Source organism: Perognathus longimembris, chromosome 4 (genome assembly GCF_023159225.1).
Source record: "Perognathus longimembris pacificus isolate PPM17 chromosome 4, ASM2315922v1, whole genome shotgun sequence".
NCBI classification, from domain to species: Eukaryota; Metazoa; Chordata; class Mammalia; order Rodentia; family Heteromyidae; genus Perognathus; species Perognathus longimembris.
In genome coordinates this window covers 86,221,810-86,243,823 of record NC_063164.1, presented here as the reverse complement: position 1 = coordinate 86,243,823, position 22,014 = coordinate 86,221,810, and the positions used below count along the sequence as shown (strand labels likewise).

The window sequence follows — 22,014 nt, the reverse complement described above, 5'->3', positions numbered from 1 at the left end:
TTAAGACCTGTCACAGTCTCAATGCCAAGTATTTTTGGAGGCCACAAAGAAAGAATTTAAGGTAAAGTCATGAAAGCATAATTCCAAATGAAAACTAAACATGTTATTTTTAATGGTCTTCAATGACTTAAAAATCTTTAACTAGTTGTACAAAGGAGTTGCCATTCAACAAAGCAATTTACGAATGCAATGTCTTGGTTAATGTTAGCCTTTTGAATATCCTCACCCCTCCCTCTTGTTCCTCCTTCCTTTATTTTTCTTAATTTTGTAGGACATACACTGAATTATTGAAAGTGCTTTCCCCTTCCTTTTCTTTTGTCCATCCCAACCCCTTGACTCCACCTCATCCCTTTCAAGTACCCTTTCCTGGTGTTTATTTTGTTGATCTTTGGTTTAGCCTTTCTAAGGAATCGCCCTGCCACAACCATATTTCAGTTAATACATTTGAGTGCCCTACATCCCAAACCATTTGCTTATTTTTATAAACTTATTCTAGCTTTCACATGAGAAAAAAACATATAACCTTTGTTTCTTTGAATATAATACAACAAAGAGAAGTCTAAGACTTGAGTTATGCTGAAGCATCCCTCTTCCTACATTACTTCTTTTTGTTGTTGTTGTTGTGTGTTTTTTTTAAACTATTTTTTTGTCTTTTCTTTTTTGGTACTGGGGATTGAACCCACGTTGCTACTTCTTCTATTAGTGCTTTGATGCTTCTATGTGGACAATGAGTGTATATGTGATTATTAGGCTACTTTTTGCAATAGTAAGGAGAGAAAAAGCATAGTAGGTTTAAAAAGAATGAGCAGAACAGTGAGCACCATATGGTATATTTTTATATGAATCAAAGGTTAACACTCCTCTACTCTCATTTCTATTCTTTTTCCCCCCCTCCCCTTTATTTTACAGCACTGTGAATTGAACTTAGGACTTCACATTTGCTACTTGAGCCATACTCCAAGATTTTTTTTTGCTTCAAGTTGAGTTTTTCAGATAGGGTTGTGTTTGCTACCTTTTTCCTAGGCTAACAACAAATCACAACTTTCCTATCTCTTCCTCTGGAGTAGTGGGCAGCTCCTTGTCCAGCTTGTTCCAGCTTATACATGTGTGTGTGTATGTGTGTGAGTGTGTGTGTGTGTGTGTGTGTGTACTCATACTAGGAAGTAAACTCATGGCCTCAAGCTCTTGCTCCACATTTCACGCACAGCTGGTGCTCTACCACTTGTGCCACCATCTCCATTTGTGGCTTTTGCTAGTTAATCAAGGTCTCCAGGATTTGTTTGCCTGAAGCTGATTTTGAACCTTTGTTTTCAGGTTTGAGCCTCTTGAATAGTTATGGTTATAGACATGAACACAGGTGCCCAGCTAGGGTTTTTTTTTTTTTTTTTTTTTTTGAGAGAGTTCTGCTAACATTTGCCGAGACTGGCTTTGAGCAATAATCCACATATCTTCACCACTTAAGCATTTGTTCACCTTGTATTTGGAAATAATTGCAAACTTAAAAGTTATAAGAATAATATAATGAATTCCCACATGGCTTGCTCAGATTCACTATCATTAACTTTTTGCCACATTTGCTTTATTATTGTCTTTTCCTTTCCTTCCCTACCTCTGTCTCTCTTTGGACCTTAAAAGTAGTTATGGCTTCCTTTGCTTCTGAATTGTGAATTTATGAATGACAAAGATATCTTCTTGAATAATCTTAACCTACTTTTCAATTTCAGGAAATATACATTAATACAATGTAGTGATTATCCCTCACTCCCATTCATCACTCATCCTTATAATGTCCTTTGTATTGAGTTTCTTCCAGGATTATGATCCTAGGCACATTTCCTATGTTACTAATGTTCTTTTCTCCATTATTCCCTTGCAGAGTTTATCTGCAATTTCCTTGTACAGATGTGGCAGGAATAGCACAGACTTAATGCTGGGTCCTTCTTAGAATGTTGTATTAGCCACATGATGCCTATGTGCTCCATTTCTACATGTGCTAATTTTCATTACATGGTCAGTGGAGTCTACTGAATCTCAGCACTGTAACATTATTACCCTGAGTTTTACAATTAATAATTTTGGTTGAAATATTTTTAAACTATGAAAATATACTATTGCTCATAACTTGCAGTCACTAGTCACAGCAACCATCAGTAACTTCACTGGATCAATGATTACTGTGGCTATAAGTAGCGATTTCTAATTCTATTCTATCTCTAGTAGTCCCACTTATTTGTGGGGTATACATTCCTAGACACCCTCCCTCCATGGGTCACTGAATCCCTGGATTGTATGGAAATATATATATGTATAAAATCATGTGTCAGGTAAGGATGTTTTTAGTCACTGATGGGCTCCACATATGACAGTAGTCCTATTAGATTATATCACCTAATAATACTGTTCCTGGCTAACTTTCTACATTCTATGATGTTGCATAATGGAAATGCCTAGAGATTTATTTTCATAGTGTATTTACATTTTATTAAGTGATGGGTGATTATAGTTTATTTTTTCCTATGACATATATAGATATGATAATTTATCAATAAGGAAGATTGAGATGTTAATAAAAATAACTTCTAGTAAACTTGGACAATTATAACAGTGCATTGTAACAAAATTGCCAGCTTTACTCCTCCTGTGCCTTGGAGTCATTTTTTTACTTAATCCGTGAAATAAGAGCAATTTCCATTCAACCATAATGAGACTTTGATAGTCTGACAAAAGGCACAGAACATACACACATATATACATAGTGTCACATGGATATACCTATCAAGGGCAGGATTCACATTTCCTTCAGCATGGAAGGAGATTTTATCATTTCTCTCAGAATGGGGTACGATTTAAAACATATGAATTGTTTATATCTGGAAATTTCTATTTACCATTTTTACAGCACAGTCTGCACTAGGTAACTGTTACTGAGGAAAGTGAAACCACAGAGACGTGTAACACAATATATACTTATATGTTTACACATTTCCTATGTATTAGTATCCTTACATAGATTCTCATATTCTTTTAATCATGATCAATTTTTTAATGCTCACGTTGTGCCAATGGGTGGCAAACTCCTTTAAAACACTTTCTTATTTTTAGCACAGATTTTTCCTTGCCTTGGCCCCCAATCCAGTCATATACTCCTTGGCCCCACTTCCTCTTTGTTGGAGAGTGATGTTTGGAAACCGCAATCTAGGTGTTGGCATGTGTGTATTTTCTGAGGAGCTATTTCTTCTAATTTCAGAAGAAAGATTTTTTTTGCTCTTCTATCTATCCTCTAGCCTTCAAAAGTATTCTTGCCTTCCTTCCTTACCCATCTTCCATGTCTTTCTCTACAATTATCCCTGAGCAAACTTTCTGCAGTAGTTCTATAGTTATCTGGTAATTTTTTCTACTTGCTGTAATTTGAAAGAATATATATTCTAAAGTCCAAAAAGACAAGAGAAAGGTGGGACTATGTGGCAGATGCTGTCCACGATGGAAACTCAAAGAACATAGTGGGATCCTACCAGTGTTCTCTGATTTTGATGGTTTTATTTGTTTTCCTTTGAGGATTGTTTCCAGCCTGCCATGGTGGTACTTCCTCCGTGCCTGTAGTTGGTGCAACCATTGAGTTCCTTCCCCATCCCAGGTAGGAGGATGAGGTCTGTGTTCCAGTTCCATTCTGTTGTAGAATATGGGCAGAGCCAGGAGGATCAACCATCCATTCACGAGTTGCTAAATATTGGTGGTTTTACAATTATTCAGTTAACAAATGAAGATAACAAAGCGACCTACAGTAACTTCTATTGAATGTATTTAAATCCCCATGAATCACAAAGGAGAGTGTCAGAATTCCAACTCTGTAAAATTACTTCTTTCTCTGGAGAGATGTACCTCTTTTGAGATCAGAAGTGTTAGGAAGGCAACTACACACAGGATAATGGAAAGAGATAATGGAGAGAACTACAATGCCAGTTTATGTTTTTTTCACTTTAAATGATTTAGAAAAAAATGTGCAAGGAAATAAAGCTGAAAATGGGAATTTATTCGGGATGTCGACATCTTGCTCTTACCCATATCATGTTGCAATAACATGATGATCAATCCATTCAGATAATTACCATCATTATAACATTTACAATACTTGCCTCACATTTACTGCTCTGACAATCTATTACAGCCAAGCAAATTAAATACCTAAAATGTGCTGGTGAACACACAGTAGTCACATTTATGGTTACTGTGTTCAGTTGCAGGGAACAATTTAACTGATGTAATCCTACACTACCCCAGGGGACAGTGAAGATATTAACAATTATGCCAGTGAAGCTAAAAAAATCTTGAACTCATGATTCTCTTTAATCCATTTGCATTTATTAGAGATTCAGGATTAACTAGCTTCTAACAGGTGAAAGAAAACAGAAAAATCTCTTAATTAAGAATGATTTAAAGAAACAGTGAATATTTGTGTAAAAAGAGATGGGAGAGGAAAAGGCAGAAAAATTGCAGGTATCACCACTGAGAGTTATAGAAATTACAACACACATTGTTCTCTATTTTAAATAAGTATATTATTAAACCAGTATACCCAGGGGATGCAATTATAGCTTCAAGAGCACGTAACAGTGCATCTTTGTGCTCAGCTGTGTCTTCCACAACAACCAAAAACTTTTGCTACACTTAGAACCTAACTTAGAGGATTTCCTGCTCAACCTAGTTTCCCCATGGCTCCAAATTACTGTGATCTGGTTCATCTATAAAATTCTTACGGGTCCTCATAACATCAAAGAGCATCACAGAGTAAATCTATATTGTTTGGGTTTACAGTACAAAAGATATCTAAATTAATATATATTTTCAAAGTTCTATATTTTTAGAGGTCCTGCTGAGTGAATAGATATGGTTATAAAGCTTACAAATAATGTTTCTAAGCCACTGTTCAACAATAATTTTCCCAATGTGTATTATGTTTGAAATCTTTTATAATATAAATTTGCATTATTTGTTATTTTTCACAGACCAGCGGTAGAAATGTTCTATATAAAAATTCTTTTGTTATCAAAACAAAACAAAAAAATAATAATAGCTTTTTATCTCTTATAATCCCTACTAGAATTTGTGTATCTGTAGTTGTACAGCACATGTTTGTGTCTGACACAGGAAGGCCCTTGTCCTTCCTGGGCCTGTCTTTGGTTCTGTTGCCTTATCGTGGACCACACTTCACTTTCCCATTGGCTTCCCTAAATTCTTTTCAGCTACTATAGACATGCTCATGGCTGCATCTATAAAACTTAAGCGTGGATACATACCTATTTTTTTTTAAAGTACATACATATAGATGTTATAACAACATTACAAGAAAATGTCTTATACCACCCATCAGATTGCTGTATCACTTTTTTTGGCCAGTCCTGGGCCTTGGACTCAGGGCTTGAGCACTGTCCCTGGCTTCCTTTTGCTCAAGGCTAGCACTCTGCCACTTGAGCCACAGTGCCACTTCCGGCCGTTTTCTGTATATGTGGTGCTGGGGAATCGAACCCAGGGCCTCATGTATATGAGGCAGGCTCTCTTGCCACTAGGCCATATCCCCAGCCCCAGTGTATCACTTATTTTATATTTATCAATTATAATGTGCATAGTTTCTGCCAGTATGATTCACATGCTGGCAACTGGCAGAATTTTTAAAGCTTGCTTTTGCTATATTCCATATGGAGAGACTTGAATTTTTTTATCCTCATAGAAATGTTACACATACTACTCACATCAAAAATCCTTACAGGAGTTAGAGTGTGGTTTCATGGTAGAATGCCAGGGTTCAAATCCCAGTACCACCCAACAAGAACACAGCAACAACAACAATTGGTTACAATGCTTTGTAACTTATCTCCTGGAATCTGGACTGGCCTTATTGACTTGTTTAGCCAACGAAATGAGGCTGATAAAATATTCCTAGGATTTGCATGGTTAAACTACAAACTTCTTAGATTATAGATGAACTTCTTATAATTCTAATTCTGGGGCCCTGAGAAGCCATGTAAAGCTCCTAACTATGCAGATAAGCCATAGAGTATGAGGTCTCTATGAAGAGAAGCCAGGGAACACTGAGATACAGATGTGAGCGTGAAGAAGCAATGTTGAAAATGAATCCTCCAGCCCCAGCTGACACCATACAGATTGGAGATGAGCTATCCAGCTATTACATTCCCATAATTCTGTCAAAGTTATGCAACAATAGAACAGTAATTTTAGGCCACAGTTGTTAGGGTAGCTTCTCACATAGTAATATATGTCTAAAAACACAATTAGGAGATGAGCTTCAACATAGGAACTTTAATGCATGCATTTAGTCATTTGTACTTCAAGACTAATGCTGGGGATGGGGACATAACAAAGATATATAAAAACATGAGGACTGCTTCAATACAGGAAATAATCTAGTAGAGGAAACAAATTAACTTCTCACTTTAAAAGCCACAATGCAGTAGGATTAGAACACCCTTGTTGGGCCTGGGTAACTGCAACCGTAATCAGTACATGGGGGATGCAAGGCAGGTGAACCAGTGCATATTTTATTTCAAGAGGGCCAGGGTAAGAAGGGTTAGAAACCAACTTACAATTTCAAGGGTAAAAGGTTAATATAGCATGTGATCCATAATGATTATAAAAATTGAGGAATGCCATTACTGGGAGGAAAGAAGCTAATACAGAAGTTTATCCACTACAAAAGTTTGCTGCTTCAAAGAGAGTTTACATATCTAAGGCTGAGCTATTTCCTAGCTGTTATTTGCTCAGGACTTTGACCATGACTCCATTCATCTAGAAGATACTTCCCTGTTTACTATGAAAAGACTGCCCAGTTTATTTGGGAGGAAACTTTGCTAATTACTAAGGAGAGGCTGTCCTATTCATATTGAGAATCTACCATGTGAAGGCAGCTGGTCAAATTATTCTCCTCAAGGAGACTTTGTATGGGGAAAGGGGAGATTCTCCTGACAAGGTGTGGTGTCCTCAGACACAAAGAAACTCCTTACTGGGAATATGTTCCCAAGGGCCTATTAGTATGCTAATAAGGCATCGAAGTAATTGTGCCCAGGCTAAGTCTTCCACTTGGTCAAAGAAATTAATTCTCCCACACACCCTCTATTGCCCCAAATAACAATTGACTTTAGATGGGGTAGGGAAGGTCTTACTTTAGAAGGCAACCTTAGATTCAGCTTACCAAATGAACAAACACTCAAAACAACAACAAAAAATTACAATGATGAACATAGTTGCACTGGTAGCTTTAGTGTGGTCTTGCTTGTAATCTTTTGGGTAGATGCCCCAAAGTGAGACTTCTGGGTCGTAGAGGAGCTCTACGTATAGCCTTGTGAGGAACCTCCATAGCGCTTTCCCGAGTGGTTGAACAAGTTTACATTCCCACCAACAATGTAGTAAGGTTCCCTTTTGGCCACATCCACTCCAGCATTTGTTATTATTAGTTTTCCTGATAATGGACATTCTTACTTGGGTGAAGTGGAATCTTAGTGCTGTTTTAATTGACATTTCTTTCTTTCTTTTTTTTTTTTTTTTTTTTGCCAGTCCTGGGCCTTGGACTCAGGGCCTGAGCACTGTCCCTGGCTTCCTTTTTGCTGAAGGCTAGCACTCTGCCACTTGAGCCACAGCGCCACTTCTAGCTGTTTTCTGTATATGTGGTGCTGGGGAATCAAACCCAGGGCCTTATGTATACGAGGCAAGCTCTCTCGCCACTAGGCCATATCCGCAGCCCTAATTGACATTTCTTTTATGGCCAGTGATGTAGAGCACTTCTTCATGTGTCTCTTGGCCATTCTCATTTCCTCTTCAGAGAAGTCTCTTTTTAGGTCTGTAGCCCATTTGTTGAGGGGGTGGTTGTTTTTTGAGGTTTTAGAGGAATTTAATTTTTTGAGTTCTACATATATTTTAGACATGAGGCTTTTGTCCATTGTATGGCCAGTAAAGACCTTTTCCCAATCTGTGGGCCTTCTGTTTATCTTGCAAGCTATGTTCTTTTGCCGTGCAGGAGCTCTGCAGTTTGATGCAGTCCCATTTATCTAACCTTTCTTTGCTTTGTTGCATTTCTGGACACTAAAGCTACCAGCACAACTATGTTCATTGCAGCACAATTTGTCACTGCTAAAATATGGAGCCAACTCAGATAACCCTAAGTAGACTAGTGGATCAGGAAAATGTGGTACATATATACAATGGAATTCTATGCCTCTGTCAGAAAGAATGACACTGTCCCATTCATAAGGAAATGGAAGGACTTGGAAAAAATTATTCTAACTGAAGTGAACCACACCTAAAGAAACATGGACATGAAGGTTTCCCTCATAGGGAATAATTAGTTTAGGTTAGTCATAGCAGAAGATCACAATAGTGCAATATTTATGCCTGCATGAACACATAAGATGATACTAAGTGAAATGAACTCCATGTTATGGAAGCAAGTGATATATCATTTTTGTAATTATTTTCAACATGCCATCTGAAACAATACTGTTTTTTTCCCTCTTGTATTGCCTTCCTATGGTTTTACCCCTGCTATCACTGTATCTGCTCTTAGTACCCTAGATATTGTATATACATGCATTAGAACTAGGGAAGGGAAAGGGAATACCACAATCAAGAGACAAAGGATAAAAGGACAAACCATTCCAAAAACAATACTTACAAAACCATTTGGTGTAAACAACTGTACAACTCATGGAGGGGGGTGGGAACAAGGGAGGAGGTAACAAGTTGGATAAGAAATATGGGCTGGGGATATGGCCTAGTGGCAAGAATGCTTGCCTCGTATACATGAGGCTCTGGGTTCAATTCCCCAGCACCACATATACAGAAAACGGCCAGAAGCGGCGCTGTGGCTCAAGTGGCAGAGTGCTAGCCTTGAGCAAAAAGAAGCCAGGGACAGTGCTCAGGCCCTGAGTCCAAGGCCCAGGACTGGCCAAAAAAAAAAAAAAAAAGAAATATACTCACAGCCTTTCATATGAAACTGTAACCCCTCTGTACTTCACTTTGACAATAAGGAAAAAAAAGAATTTGAAAAAATGCAATGAATTAAAATATTATTACTGGGAAAAATAATACTAAGGAACTGACATTTTACTTGTGCTATCAGAAGTAAATCTTCTAGTGAGCATTCTGGGACAAACAATTATATCAAATTATTATGAATGCAAGTATGTCACATACCAGACAATACCCACTGCAGAGGCAACTTATGTTCAATGATGATAAAAAGGAACAAAATTATAATATGGAAATAGAATGGGTATGAGTTGAATGGGGATTGAGTGGTGTGAAGAAAGACAACAGAGGAAGGCAGGGATATCCTCTAATGAAATGGCGGAGAGGTGTGTAAATCATAGTAGTTAAAAAATTTGTACCCCTGTGGCTTTTTCTGCTACATAAGTTGCCCATTCTCAGGATGGCTTCTTTCTTTCAAATTTGTTGAGGGCTTACAGTAGGGCCCAAGTGGTAGAGAGTATTCCTAGCCTGCACAAGGTCTGAGATCAACCCTAGTTTGTTTGTTTGTTTTTTAAGCCTGTTGAAAACTTGCATCAATTCAGCCAAAGCAGACAGAGCCAGATCAGGATTAGGAAAAGCTTTTTGCCAAGATCATGCCTCAGCCCCAATGTTGTGTGCTTCTCTATGAAGCCACCTGAATCTCATTTCCTATGGCACTCAAATTAGACAACACATCTTACAACTATAGTATCATCCCAACACCTTCAGCCTATTGGCCAAGACCTTCAGAGTCAGGTTTCCCAACAAAGCGCAGATTCCTCAAATAGCCCCAGAGATATGGTTATCTGTTGTATTTCGAAAACTGTTAAAAACATCATTGCCACCAAGCACATCTTGCAAAAGAGCATATCTGAATCCAGTAGGACAACAGTCACTGGGCTGGACACTAAGCCCACATACACACACACTCACATTGATCTTGCTCCCAAATTCTATAAATGTTAAAGATGTCCAATAGGTCAAAGACTAGCACAAGGCACTGGAGGCATGAACTCAGATAAAGTGGTGTGTCTTCTTAAGGTGTTTAGGACCCATCCTGTGAGAATAATCTCTGGAGGGCTTATACACAGGTTCATCTTGGAACTTGGAACACCTGAATAGAAAGCACTTATTAACACACTTCTCTAAGCATATAGAATTGAAAATGGTAGATGGAACTTTAGACTAGAAACTCACAAACTTAGAGTGAACCTCAATCTTGGCTGGTTGTTTAATCAGAGATTGCTGGGTATCATATCTGGTGTTTGCATTTGGTGTTTTAAGGCAGGCCCTAGAATTCCTCTCTATCCCAACTGTTGGGTATTGTTGCTTCTGCTGCTGCCAGCCTTAGGCTCATATTTTGAAGACCAATCTCCAAGAAGTGTCAAATTCAGACTAAAAGCAGCTGTCCCTTCCTTTGTCCCCCTTGCTACCATTACCTTCAAACTATTCAGGAATCTCCTACAGGCACTCTGGAACTGGAGTGGTCAGCATACAATTTTAGACTTTTCTTCCTATTATTTTGTGTGTACATCTGCTTCTGTCTTCCTACATCATTGATTGTACTTGGGGAAAACTGGCCACACATTGCAGTATGTGCAGTCACGTGTGTGTGTATGAGTGTGCCTACAGAAAAGGAACAAAAGTATGGCCTGGAAAAAGTATTATTTGATATTGGATTATATTTGAACAAAACAACAAAAAGGCAAGTGTACATTATCCTATTATAATGCAAAGCAAAAAGTAATCTTGGTAATTTTCTTGTCTACAGAGATTTACAGGGAAGGAATATTTATGGAGAGTTGGTGGGCGGTGGATAGGTAAGAAGAATCTGTCTTCACGGGAGGAAAGTATGAGAATCTGATGGGAGGCGATGCTTTGCTTTTTAAATTTCCTTTTAAAAAAATAATAGAAAGGGGTGTGGCCTTTGAAGTCAAATAGACAGTTACTTGAATCTTGCCACTGTCTTTCACCTACCATTACCAAGGGCAAGTCATTTGAACTTTTTGAGTGGGTTTCCTTCCCTTAGGGAAAATGGAAATGATAATAAATACCCATCACTGATTGGTTTGAAGGAGAAGCCCATTGTAAAAGTATCTAGCAGAGTGGCCTGCTGTGAACAGAGTTAGTGAGTATTGGTTTTCCTTTCATCCTTTGTAAAACAACTCTGAGCTGCCACTGGGAGGGCCACAGGCCTTAGCGTTATGGCCTTGGCTTCAGTTAAACTAACACTAGTCCCTGCTTGGAATACTTCAGCCAAGAGTCATGAGGTTGGGGTAGTGGGACTGGGCATTTTTAAACCCCATATCTGCAGAGATGAGCTTCAGGTATTGGGTCCTTTGCCTTCTTTTCATCCTTCCTTTCTGCTTCATTTCTCTCTCACCTCCTCACTCTCAGCCTATCAGGCTAATTTCTGGAGAACAATCTGCTCTCAGACAAAGCGCTCTCAACTTTCTTCATATTCAGATTCAAATGAATGATAAAGCAATGAGAGGATTTGCATGGAAAGAGATGATTAGGCCCTGCCCCCCTTATTTATTTATTTATTTATTTTTTAGGTCCTCAGGCTTGAACTCTGGACCTGGGTACTGTCCCCAAGCTTTTAATTTCCTCAAGGCTAATGCTCTACCACTTGAGCTACACCTCCACTTCTAGCCTCTTTGGTAGTTAATTGGAAATAAGAGTTTCTTGCCTAGTCTGGATTCAAACTGCAATCCTCAGATCTCAGCCTCCTGAGTAGTTAGGGTTCCATCCCATCTGGGGTGTCAGTTTTTCATAACTGTTTTAGCTGTTGGAATGTGGGCACTTTTATAAGAGTAGGGAGATGATCTGGGACAGAAAATGTCCTTTATTTTAATTTTAAATCCTACCATGTCAGATGCTGGGGTCAGGGAACAGAAGGAAATATCTACTTTAGGGAAGTAATCCTGACACTAGAAGAAGGAACTGAAAGGGGAGATCCGGTTGGGGTAGCAAAAAGAAAACAACATCAACAAAACATCTTTACAACATTCCTGTCAAAGATAGCCTACCACTGAAGGAGAAACCTGTTACTTTACTATATAATGATTCACAAAGCCCTCTGTTCTCAAATTCTTACAGAGAAGAGAAAATCAGTATGAATGAAGGATTTAGTTATTACATAAGATGATAGTTACTCTGACTCTAATCTCTGGATTCCCATCATATGTATATTTTCACGAAAGTCTATTGCCTGATGATACTAGTAGCTTACTCTTCCTTTCTGGCTCCTTATTCTCTCCAGGGATGAGTGTTGTCCCTATGCTAAATAATTCACAAGCAAAGTAAGATTCCAGTTAAGTTTTAGAGAGATTGTATTTTAATTTAATTATGGAGCTTAATCTCTAGCCTTTCCTTTGATTAGAGGCACTTTGGCAGGTGGCCCAGATGTAGACATTAGAGGTCACCTGAAATCTGAGCTCTTCTGGTTTCCCACTTCAAAATCTGCTTCAAGTATAGAGTTAGCAACAGGGCCATGGACTCAGAAAGATTCCTCAGGAAGATCCCAGGCTGCCTTCAAGGACATCACACAACAGGGTAATGACAAGTGTGTGATTTAATTGCCTTTCACTGAAACTGTAAGGCCATAGAAACTCCTCTGAATTGACTCTTTTGTGGTCTTCACTTTCCTCCTTTGGTTAAAGAACACTCAATGAGATAAGGCCAGAAGAGAGAACTTACCTCACAAGCTTCAATATAAGTCTTTGAATAAAAGAATTTGGTTTTGTGTATATGAAAGTTGAAAGACAGCATCAGAAGACAGTGGAGGTGGAAATGTTGGAGACATTGGTCATTGATGGTGATGATGATTATGATGTTGTTGATGCTGCTGCTGATGACAATGGCAGTTATCAAGTGTTGATAATGACTCTGATTACTACATGCCTCACTCTGCAGAGTGATCAGTGGGCTTTATCTCATATGCTTATTAAACAATCCATGATGTAGGTAACTAATGTCAACCTTCTTTTATAGATAAACTGAGGTCCACAGAGGTCCAGCCACTTCTCTTCAGACCAGACTAAATCTATCTCAATCAAAAGTACTCTTATAGCATTTCAATAAACGTCTTTGCATTCTGAATTCCAGCTGCAAGGCTATGATGAGATTATGTTAAAACCAAATCCCTGGCTAGAAACTACATTCCACCTTTGCAATTCGAATAGCTTAACACTTGGGTGACACACCTGCTTCTCTGCACAGAATTGGCAGGCACTACAATTGACCTTGAAATGTCTGGGAAAGAGAAGAGCTAACACACTTATATACCACCCCAATTTCTCTCAGCCTAGCCTTTATAATTTCCCAGGCTGTTTTATGTAGGTAAGTAGGTTTGGGGTTGGTTGATATTTTTAAGCAGTTGGAGCACTAAAGTGATAATCTTGAGAAGAGAAATGCAGTGAGATTCCTTACAGAGGGCTGGACCAGGAAAAAAAATCATTCTAGCTCAAAGCTTGGTTCAGGTGCAACAGTAGATAGGCAGGATGGGGAAGTGGCTGCTATCCACTTGAATAATAATTTTTTTTTCTATTTAAATTATAGTTAATGAAATATGGCATCATGGTAGACATCCTATGTTTATTCAGTGATGCTTACTAAAAAGTGATTTTATTTTTAAGTAGCCCAGGTAATACCTGTACAGATATTTGAAGTATAAAAATAGTGGGAAAACGAAAGATATAGCTTAGTGTTTATAAGTTGGTAGTTTTATTTTTAAAAACATTTTGTAGCAGCATGATGTGGCAGAGAAAATAACCAGGAGCAGGTGCTTTCAACCTGTAGAGTTTACTCACTGTGTGCCATTGATTAAGTCAATTAACATCTATTGACTTTGTTTTTCTCTTATTCTCTCTCTCCTCTCTCTCCTCTTTCTCCTCTCTCTCCTCTCCTTTCTCTCCCCTCTCTCTCCTCTCTCTCTCCGCTCTCTCCCCCCTCTCCCCCTCTCTTCCCCCCTCTCCCCTCCCCCTCTCCCCTCCCCCTCTCCCCTCCCCCTCTCCCCTCTCTCCCATCTCTCTCTCTCTCTCTCTCTCTCTCTCTCTCTCTCTCTCTCTCTCTCTCTCTCTCTGGGATAGGTTGAACCCATGGTCTTTTGCAAAATAGGCAAATGCTCAATCATTGACCTCTATCCTGAGCCATCCTATAATCTTTCTAGATCACATCATCTTCAAAAACATTTGCTGCCATAAAAATCACAGTTTTCGGGCTGGGAATATGGCCTAGTGGTAGAGTGCTTTCCTTGCATACGTGAAACCTTGGGTTTTATTTCCCAGCACCACATATATAGAAAAATCCAGAAGTGGTGCTGTGGCTCAAGTGGTAGAGTGCTAGCCTTGAGCAAAAAGAAGCCAGGGACAGTGCGCAGGCCTGAGTCCCAAGCCCCAGCACTGGCAAATAAATAAATAAATAAATAAATAAATAAATAAATAAATAGAAAATCACAGTTTTCTATGAATGTATACAGCAATTATCCAAAGATAAATGGATCAGTCATAGATTCTTAGGGGATGACTAAGAGAATCACACCTCCATAGTACAACATCCTTGTTACAAAATTCTGAACATACATGGCATACACTTGTTCCCTTTATAGACTCAGGGAGAGGGGCAGCCAACTTCAACTAGAACATACAGGGCCTTGCTAGCCTCTTTTCCCTAAACCAGACTTTGAAGCAATCTGTTGAACAGAGAGGGGGGTAACCAAACCAGAATGAAGTCTCATTAAGACAAACATGGATAAAATGTCAGGCTGTAGACAGCAAAGCTTATTTCCATGTCTCAACAGATGGCTGGGAAAACAATGTCTTGTTGATCTAGTTAGAACAAATTAAATTCAAAGAGCCATTCTTTCTAATGAGAGTGTTTGTATGCAGTATCCACGTGAGTTTAGCAAAACTACACATACACATATGGCAGGGTCCCTTGACCTGAACACTACTGATATTTTAGGTCAGATCACTCTTTATTTGGGGAGCTGTTCTATGCATTGTAGAATGAGAAGGAATATCTCTGACTCCTACTCAATACATCTTCCTCATCTACTATTGCTAAGAAAGACATCTCTACACATTGTAAAATATACACCTATCCAATCATACATACATATGCTCCTATTCATGTGTACATATATAACAATGTCATCAGATACTTCATGGCAGTTTAAACTTCATGGATATGTTTGATAAAATTTTGGGAGTCAAGAAGAATTGCAATATGAAGTCTAACCACATAAATTTGTAGATGAAAGAAATGGTAGCTGGGAGAGGAAGAAAACGCCTAGTGAACTACATTTTTTTGTTATTATACATAAAGTCAACATAACTGGAAGATATATGAATTTTATCAAATCCAGTTTCTATTTTCCAGACAAGAAAACTAGAGCCCTACTTACTCCCCAATACATTATTGCTGTGGTCACTTGCTCTGAGACAGAGAAATAAGTATGTCTTAATTTCATCCTACAAGATGGTAGAATTTGTGTGCAATTACTAGAAGTGATAATCTCCACAAGGCATATTCCCTTTGATCTGGTGAGTGACACAAGGTTGAGACAGCTCCAGTCTTAGGTCTCATACCTACTGAGTTCCTCTTAGGTTCCCTGGCAGCACAATTATCTAGTCAATTGCTCTAAAGGGAACATCATCTCTAAAACATGACCAAGTTCACAGCATTGTAATTAATCAGACAGCTGTTGCAGTGTGATGTCCGTTAACACCTCCTAGCCTTGAACAGTCTCTTTAACCTGAGGAAAACAATGTTCACATTTAGGCTGAACTCCATTTACAGTGTCCCACATTAGGATACTAATTAGCAAAATAATACCCACAATGAAAACTTGCTTAAATCATTTACCTCTGGGTAGAAATGCATTAAGTAAACATGTTACATGAAATAGGATTATACCAGTAGAATATATTTGGCAAGGGAAAAAATTCCAAGGTCTCTTACATTAAAAAAAGGAACAAAACCCAATTTCTTCATATTTTTAAGCTGTCCTAGAATTACTGTGTTTTAAAAATGAAGCTTTGGGAGACAATGGAGACAAGACTATATAAAGGGAGAAATCATAGAGGAGAGAGCAGTGGGTTATTTGGATGTAAATATATGTCAGCAGCTAGAAAGGGGCTAGTCACAATTTGGCAATGCTAGGGCTGAAAACTTTGAAATATAATAATATTATATCATCTTCATATGTTTGGGGACATGAATAAGACTTAGTGAAGCTTACAGTTGGCATGCATTTTGCTTCTGAAAAATCAAAGGTTCTCATTTGCTTTGGGACTATTAGTTTCAGAGCATTTCAGGATTCCTGAATTTTTTTGCATATTGGTTTTTCCACTTATCAGCATTCATATATACATAAGCAATTATTACTAGGATTTATGATGATAATAAACCTGATTTAAAAGCACTACAGTAAAAAAAGAATCTGTATTTAATCTATTGTTTGCACTGAAATGAAATATTCTTAAATTGGACCAAGTCAATTATCATTCAAAGAACAATCATAATACAGCTAAAAAATGAGCAGCACAGGAAAGAATTGCTCAAAATGAGACATGGAGAGAACAGGGAATGAGGGCTGGTAGGTGAGATGTCCAGTTAGAACTCAATAAGCAAGCAGATGTCTGGTAGGTATCACTGAAAAAGGTCAAGGTGAACCAAGTTATGACAGTGAACTTTAAAAATACTGACAAGAAACAAGAGTACTGGTTTCCATTGCAGTGTCTTGCTATTCACATAGAACCATTAGTCCCTTCACAGAAAGGTTTATTGATTTACACAGACCCACATTTGTTACATTCTGTAGAGTACATAAAAAGCTGCCCATGTATTTCCAATATATGCTGCAAGTTTGCCTTCTCACCTTTGTGCAGCTTGGGTTTGTGGGCTATTAGAGTTTCCAGTGGGAATGACTTTGTTATCTAAGAGATAGAAAATTAGCCAAAGGAGCCTACTTGGAAAAGATGAAGTTCTTATGTTTTCTCAACTTAATGAAAATTTATTGGAAAAAGCTTGAAAAATAAAAAAAGTATTAAGAAAGTCAAAATTGCTCAAAACTACCCAACCCATATACAACATCACAGTGTTTAGTGAATGGCACTCTTGACTTTTCAGTTTTCACTTACCACAGTGCATTTTCCTTTTAGCTTAAAAATTTTTTCATAACAAGAATGGACAAGGTGCTAGTTGTTCATGCTTGTAATGCTAGCCACTCAAGAAGCTGAGGTCTGAGGATCGTGCTTGGAAGTCAGACCTGGCAGGAAAGTCCATAAGACTCTTATCTCCAAGTAACTACTCAAGAAAAAAAAAAAAGCCCAAAATGGAGCTGTGGCTCAAGTGGTAGAGCACAATAGTGACTTGAGCACAAAAGCTGAAAAGCTCAGGGACAGTGCTCAGGCCCTGATTTCAAGCCCTAGGACTGTCATAAATAAACAAACAAAAAGAATGCACAAGATTGTACCAACGAGGAATATTACACATCATTTAAATATTTCTCATATTTTGTGTTGAAAATTTGTTGTCAAGAATACACTTAACTAAAGCTCCATGACATATATTGTTTTTTAATGTACTTAAATATAACCCTCGTGCTTTCTATTTACTGGGGAGGGTGGTTACTGGGGTTTGAACTCAATGCCTTGTGACTATTTGGGTCACACAACCAGTCTCTTTTAAAAAAATCTTTGTATAATTTTTAAATCTCTTTTAAGTAGTTTTCAAAGGAGCTTCAATTCAACATGTTAATTTGTGAGGATAATACATTTTAATCAACACGTCTCTACATCCCATTCTTTTTTTTTTCCCAGATAAGGTCTTGTGTTTTTGTTTGTGCTGGTCATTGGTTATGATTTTGTTTCTTCCTCCTAAATGCTAGACTGACAAGTACAGATCACCATGTCTAACTCATAACTTTCATTTTTAAATCATAGAGTATTTTTGAGGATGAGTACTATAGTTTAAAGTCCTAGTCATTCCTAAATACTTTCACCCTGCCTTCTGTGAAGGTGACATTGCTTTTTACTTCTCAAGAAGCATACTAGAGACTCAATGGCCTTCCCTAGCACTGGTTAGTACATTTTGCCTAAGTGGACACAAAGTATCCTCTTCTGTTAGCATTTTTCATTTCTGTATTTTTGTCTTTGTCTTTATCAGTTTATGGTTTTTCTGTTCTGTGAATTGTATCCTCATATCTTTTTTTTTTTTGGCCAGTCCTGGCCGTGAACTCAGGGCCTGAGCACTGTCCCTGGCTTCCTTTTGCTCAAGGCTAGCACTCTGCCCCTTGAGCCACAGCGCCACTTCTGGTCATTTTCTGTATATATGGTGCTGAGGAATCGAACCCAGGGCCTCATGTATACGAGGCAAGCACTCTTGCCACTAGGCCATATTCCCAGCCCCTATCCTCATATCTTTTGCCTAGCTGCCTGTCACAAAGTTTCTGTTATGAATTTATATTAAACCTTCATATATTAGGGATATCAAAAATTGTTTTAGTTATACTATGTTTTGTCTATCTTTTAATTTTGTTTGTGATATTTTTATGTTCATAACTTTGAAATTTTATAAAGTCAAATCAATCTTGCTTTTCCTTTGTGATTTCCTTCATTGATTTTATTACCAGAAAATCCTTTCCCCACCAGAGAGCAATTAAATAGTCACTTTTGTTTGCTTCAAGTTTAATAATGCTTCAATTGCCTTTTGGTGCATTTACCTCTTTAAGCTATATGAATTTTATTTTATTTTTTTCTATTTCTTTTTTTATTTTTTTATTATAAAACTGATGTACAGTTACAGGTTACAGGTTACAGTTTCATACGCTATATGAATTTTATAAGATGTCACACTGCAAGGTAAATGCATTATCTTATTTTCTTTCCAAACAGTGATAAGATTGTCCAAGAATAGTTTTGGGATCATCTGTGTTTTCTTGGATGTAGAAAGATCTCATTTGCAACTAATAAGCTCTTAAATATTGTAAAACTTATTACAGGATACCTTGTTCTGAGTTATTGATTTGCATTGTGGAGAATTATAACTACACTAATATAATTATGCTGTTTGCATTATTTTAATATATGATAGGACACGCCAGTATTTTTTCAAACATTTGTTGCCATATTTGTTCTTCTCTATAGGATCTATTAAACCATCTTAAGCCATTTTCATAGCATTCCTTGAAGCAAATTGACTGATTGTGTGTGTGTGTGTGTGTGTGTGTAAAACTTTAATTCAGCTTTTAAATTAGTTGGGGAAGAAGAAGCAACTTTGTAACAGTTATTTAGCCTTCTCACCCAGGAATGTGGTATATCTCTTTATTATATTTGTTTTATTTTTCTCAAGCAGTTCTATAGTTTCTTTAAATGGCATTTGCACACCGTTTCTAATAGCATTTTATGAGCTCCATTTCAATTATACACTGAATTTCCCCTCAATTATATTTTGAACTGTAGTTTCATTTATAGAAAACTACTATTTTTTTATATATTCATACCTGACCAATTCAGTGGATTCTTCCCTTAATCCTTAGATGTTCTTCCCAATTATTTTCTTGAGCTTTTGATACATACCTATAGTGCTAGTTGGAAATAATGTTTTTTCTTTCTAATAGTCCTGGTTTTATTTCTGATTCTCATATGAAGGAATGTGGCAGAACTCCTACAATATTATAGCTAGATATGATTACTTGTGCCAGGTGTCCTGACTGTATATGATATTGGCATCAAATTTTTGTATATGAGAGTGATACTGTCTACCAGAGGTTGATATTCTTTATATTACTGAGGAATTTATTTTACTTCTGAATTTCCCAGAGCTGAAAATAGAAATGGATAGAAAGATTTTTGAGCAATCATTATTTCCTGGATGAATTTGGATTTCTTTGCCAGAGTAGGATATTTTTTCTATGTCAGTCTAATATCTGAAGTAGCTTATAAAGAGAGGAATTAACTAACATTCAAAATTTTACCAGAATTTGTCTATGCAGACCATCTGACTAAAGAGACTTAATCCCAATTTAACCAGAAGAGGCACAATTTAGTAATTAATGAAAGTGTCAACAATGTTCTTTTCCATAAGAGGGACTCTAAGGAGGGAGACATTCAGGAGTTGTCCTCAACAAGCAGAAGCAATATCACCTGGCTGTCCCAACGGAAATTTGGTTTACCTATTAAGACTTAAAATTTCACCCAAGTATAAAAAGGCCTGAAGAGGAACTCTCATAACACTCATTACTTCATAATGATGTTTTCTGAGAGATTTCCCACCTGGGCCAAAGAGTAAACTAGGCTCTCCTGGTAATTTGCCCAGATGTAGGGCAAAAAGTGTTCCTATATATGTTTGGGAAAATGAAAGGAACAATGCCTACTTGGATTCCGAAACACTCCAGTTCCCAATGTTTTCAGAGCAGGCTGGAAAAGACACTTCCCATGTCACATGTCCAATGCCATCGCTTGTGTGTGCATTTAAGTCAGGGGCCATATGAATGGCTCAGAATCAGGCTCTCACCACTGCAAATACATTTTAGGAGCATCTAGATGAACGCCTCGTTTATTACGATCATTCTATTTTTTAAAATATATTTTTGTTGTTGTTGTCTTTTCTTTTTTGGTGCTGGGGATCAAACCCAGGATGTTGCATTTGCTAGGCAAGCACTTTGCACTGAGTTACTTCCCAGTCTTATTATAATCATTCTTTACAAGACCCCCATCCAAGAAATCCAGTTGGTCAATGTGTTTATGCATAGAAATAATGTTTGCTTCAAGAAGTAGCTTATTTGTAGATGCCTCTGAGAAATACAAATTTTCTTTGGATTAGAATACTATCCCTGTAATTTTTATCATTAATTCTTTTGGATTCTAAGAACTAAACTGACCATATCTCCATGTAGTTCCTTAAGAAATTCCTGTAAATATTTGCAGATTTAAATTGTGTCTTCTTGATTTTTCTTTTCACATATTAAGTGGCTGTGATACATCTTTTCCTAAAGATTGATATTTACATTCATCATTTTGTTTAGCTTTCATTTGTTTTTAAGAGGCATTCAGATTAATTGATCTTTCTCTTGAAATGTGAACACCAGGAAAAAAAAATCCTTTAAGATGTGGTCTGAATGCAACAAAGCTAATCGCACTCTGTGGAAAGGATATCCCTTTGTTGAATAACCTCTGCCTTCGCTCTTAGAATATTCTTGACTCAAACTGAGCTTATTCTCAAATACTCTTTGAGTGCTAATTGCTCATAAGTCTCCTGATTTAATAAATTGATTTTAAGCCTCAAATACTGAAAATCATATCCCTGTTGAATTTTACCTTATTTAGAGCAAGATAAAACAATAGCTACTGTTCTGAGATTTAAGAGATGATAAAACATAGGGAATTCTGACTTTGACAAAAATCTCAGCTCGTCTCCCTTCCCACTTCGAGTTGTCTACATGTGAGAAGACGGACTTCTTCACTTGCAGAAAATATATAATGTAGTTTGACAAAATGGAGCCATGTGGTATAATTCTGAAATGATCTCTTAGTTAATCAGTCTTCCATTTGGGCATTTCTGTGTACAGTAGAGCACCTAATTATGGACCTACCAAGTAACTGAAAGATGAGCCTACAGGTATTTCTCTAGGCTTTCTCAACAGCACCATGAGTCAAACAATCAGACATTTGAGATCATAGGTTGAGATCCCAATGTTCCAAAAATTAGGACAGTTCCATGACTAAGATTTTTTTAATTATTAAAAAATAACATTTATTTTAAGCAAATATATGCAGTACTATTTCTTAGTGATTATGTCTTTCTTTTTTTAAATTTGCTCTGTTCTAGAAATTTCAAAAGCAGCAACCTCAAGCTTCCTGTGGTATGGTTTTCAGATTTTTTTCCCTTTGCTTTTCCATTTTTATTCATCTAGACTATCTCCTCTATCCCATTTCTTCAGAGATAAATGGCAATGGTTCTGAGGTAGCATTGAAGAATGCTTACATCCCT

General features: G+C 37.4%; 1 protein-coding gene across 4 annotated transcripts in view; it reads right to left on the bottom strand.

Annotated features, from left to right (window-relative positions):
* Nckap5 (NCK associated protein 5) overlaps window positions 1–22,014 on the bottom strand; it is a 786,161-nt gene that overhangs the window by 144,391 nt on the left and 619,756 nt on the right. The gene's annotated exons all lie outside the window — the stretch shown is intronic.